General features: G+C 32.4%; 1 pseudogene; it reads right to left on the reverse strand.

The window, feature by feature from the left end:
- On the reverse strand, window positions 1677–2695 carry LOC104705203 (annotated as a pseudogene).

Below are 4214 nucleotides of genomic sequence, written 5' to 3' on the forward strand. Positions count from 1 at the left end.
TTTTTTTTTTTTTTTTTTTTTTTTTTGGTGTGGCTTTTACTTGATAAGTTCATTTATTCAAATATGAGATGGTAGAAAGAAAGAATCAGAGAAAAAAACAGAAACTAATTTCATGTTTTTTTTTTTGATAAAGAACTAATTTATGATGTTGGAATGTTAAGAGCCAAACCTTTAACTTCTTATTCAAAGAAGGAAAATTTAAGAATAACCACAAAATGGTGATGAACATTATATGAATAACAAAAACAAAGGTTTTGATTATGCGTGTGAGCAATTGGACACTTTGATTTGGTGAGTCTTTAATAATGGTCAAACGATATTCTCGGCAAAGTCCTTTTTTTTTTTTTTTCAACTTTGACAAGAAATAACATGTCTTTTGTCGTAGCCCACATATAATAAATCAATGACTTGGTTTGTTAGGCAAATATTTATTATTATTACATTGAAACTTACCATTTTTAATAAACTTAGAATATTTTTCTGTAGAAAAACTTTCCTCATATGGTCCAAGAGTGATGAAGCGTGTTTGTCTACGCGCTATAATAAAGCAAACCCTCGATTAGAATATGACGTAATATAAGAGGAAATGCAAACAAAAATATTACTAGTATTAATTCAAAATTTCAAAGGGCACAAAAAAATAGTAATGGGTTTTTGCTTTTTGGTATCTTCGTAGAACTTGAGCAGTGAAATCATATTAAATGCCAATGATCTTTAGAAATACATCGGCGTTTAATAAAGATAAAGAAAAATCTTATGTACATAAGATTTAAAAACAGTTATTTTGTACTGAAATTATATGTCTTGTTCTAATGTAGATAACGAGTTATTTATTTTAAAACAAACTTATATCTAAAAAATATAAATTTTACTTTTCAAATTCTAAATCTAACTAATCATAATCTATGCATCACTAATCATGAAATTTAAACCCTAACGCTAAAATGTTAATTCGAAATATTTGAATCCATTAAAAAGGCTAAACTGAAAACTTGCCTTATAGAATTTAAGGATAAAATCGTCAACATAAAGGTAAGAAATATTTATATGAGGTGGTCAATGTTGGATGTTGAATTTATCGACTCTAGTTACATTTCGCAAATATGAACCAAAAATAAGGTTGCTACTTTGAATACCCTATAAAACTTATGTGTAGTAGTAATCAGTTTTAGACACTATTTTAAAAATTCCCGCCTAGCACCGATTACGCCCCACAAAATCGCTAGGTCCATCCTCTTTGGCTCGATTAATGACTAATCCCCACATAGCATCGATTATCCGATTATATCATCCAATCCGATTATTTCCCACTTAATTTTGTATATACCAATTATTTTTGAAGCCAAATATAAATCAAATATATATTTTTGTTATTTAGACATTGAAATTACTAATTTATGATGTTTTACAATAACTAATGTACAAACTATTAACTAAAATCTTTTTTTTTTTAAATTACATTTTTATGTGTTTACTGTCATTTTAAAGATAATACTATAGTTTTATATTTTATTTGATATTTTTGTTTTCACATAAACAGAATTATACATATATTTAGTATTATATATATTATTTTATTATTAATTTTATAGAAAAATTCTAAAATTAGTCCCCGATTAATCCCCATTTAATCTCCGATTTTCTCGCTAGGCGCTAGGCCCACCCCGTCCGCCCGACTATTGCCTAGCGATTTCTAAAACATGGGTTTTAGCTATTGTTGTTGCTCAAAAACAATATTATTATGAATAGTAATTTCAACAAATTTAATGATTAATATTGAACTACAGTATATTTTTGTTTTATACCTCGTTGATTGGGTTTGTGCCTGCATAAGACATACTGAGCCAGTAAGTCATGATATTGTTAGAGTGAAGTACCCTTGTTTTAAAGAGTTTGATCTTGTCATCATAAGGATCCTTAACTTGAAATGTTATGAGAAACATAATGGCAGCAGTAAAGTGATAATTGGCTGTAACAATCTTGACAAACTTAAATAACGCTGATTTTTTTTAAAAAAGAAATACATAAATAAGCATATTTATCAAAGGCATATAGACTAGTTCCCTCAAATTTTCTTGATAAGTAACGGTCATCAAGTTATTTCTGAGCGAGCCTCTTAAGTAAATCTTTAGTGGTGTCTATATTTATCAACGAATTGAACTGATGCGAATCAAGAATTGCAGGATGGTAGTTGAAGACGCAGCGGAAGGACCTGAAATCTATATCAAACCACTGCATGCATATGTTTAGCATCCGATCAAATTAAACTCTCAGTTTCACAAAGTTGATTGACATAATAAACCAAAGATTATGGGACATACATCGCTTGTATTCATGACTTCTTTGGTCATTATATCTAGTTCTTCTTCTGGTGTAAATTTGGGCTCATCTTTCTCAGTCTTAGTCATGCATGAGGTTCTCTCGTAGCCACGACCCCAGGTTTCCACAGCAAAAACGCTGGTTTGAGCCACACGTAACCTAGGCTGAGACATATACGTAACCGGAATCGATCGGATCTTACACTTTACAACAATCAGAGTAAATTATAAACTTTAGATAAAACGAAATATTTGAACCGCACTTTGAATAGTTAAGTCTTATAAAACTTTAGATAAAACGAAATATTAATTTGAACCGGAATCGATCTATATTTATATTTATATTATGAGCTGTACATTGTGACAAGGGCACCCATACCTACCTCCCTCCTTCAATTAAATTTTATGCTTCAGTAACACTACACATTAAGCGCGAGCATAGTAGTGTAATATGTTCATATCTGTAAATTAAGTTGGTGTGAATTATTAATAATAATCTGTTGCTCATTGTTCTATCTAATTGTATCATTAAAACGTTGATAGTTCATGTTTACAAAGATGATTATGGAATATGCTATTTATTACTGGTGTTCAGTATTTGTGTCCTGGTGCAGTTTTATTCATTTATATCAAATAGACAAATACGAAGCCAACGAATAACAAAGTAGTAATAAGTCCCAACCATTTTCAAACATATAAGACTTAAATGCAGTCATCTGTTTTTTTTTAAGAAACAATGTTACTTGTTGGTGTAAACTAAATAATAAGATCCATCTGTTCCCCCATACGTACGTACATTTGTATTTAATTTGATCATTAATCTTTTGATAGTTCTTTTGCTTGTTTACAAAGAAAAACGATCAGAAATATTCTTTAATACTGCTCAGTATTTGTCTTCTGGTGCAGCTATATTCATTTACTAGTATACAATTATTACAAAGCCAACTACTAAAAAGTAATTCTCCAAAGCCTTTGCTATTTCTCCTTAAAAATTCTACTCCAGTTGAACGAGTGATGAGTGTAAGTGGTTTAGCACCACCGTTAAGTCACTCTACAAATTTCTACTCCATTTGACGGTAATTTTTCTTCTAAGGCTTCACATGCTCTGTTTCTTACCAATTCTTTTTTACTTTCTCTATTTCCTTCGTCCATGGGTTGCACTATTTTCATCGCTTTTACTTTAAACAACGAGATTTTCTCTTACACCACCACCAAAAGTTTCCTTTTGATCGACTCTTTGTGTTTTTATATATAGTTCACAACAATATTAATTAGTGGAGGAGTAGATGTTTTTGGAGACTCTCATCAAAAACCTCGGGGTCATCCATGTGGAAACAACTATTGAAGCTTAGAGACGCCGCAAAAACACTCCTCTCTTGCGAAGTTGGCGATGGGAAAACATGTTCCTTCTGGTATGACAAATGGACCCCTTTCGGTGATCTATTCTCGTTCCTAGGACCAGATGCTCATCAAGTATACGGCCTGCCGCTGGACGCTACTGTGTCAAAGGCTCTCACCCGAAATGGTTGGATTTTCAGAGGTGCACGCAGTGATAATGCTGAGAGCCTCATGTGTTACCTCACTGGAAAAGAACTCAAGTTGGATGTAAAGGATGTTTACTTATGGGCAAACTCTAACGGAGACCCCCAAGACCGTTTTAGTTTCGCTGACACCTGGAAAGTCTGTAAAACACCAGCCCCGGAGGTTCCATGGCACAAACAGGTTTGGTTCCCAGGTTCTATCCCCAAATACTCTTTCATGATGTGGCTAGCCTGTCTCGATAGAATGCCAACTATGTCTCGTTTGAGAAACTGGGGCCTTGTGGAAGATGACACTTGTATTCTTTGTGAAATCTACAATGAAACAAGGGATCACCTCTTCTTACGTTGTCCTTAT

This window comes from Camelina sativa, chromosome 7, assembly GCF_000633955.1.
Source record: "Camelina sativa cultivar DH55 chromosome 7, Cs, whole genome shotgun sequence".
In the NCBI taxonomy this organism is placed as follows: domain Eukaryota; kingdom Viridiplantae; phylum Streptophyta; class Magnoliopsida; order Brassicales; family Brassicaceae; genus Camelina; species Camelina sativa.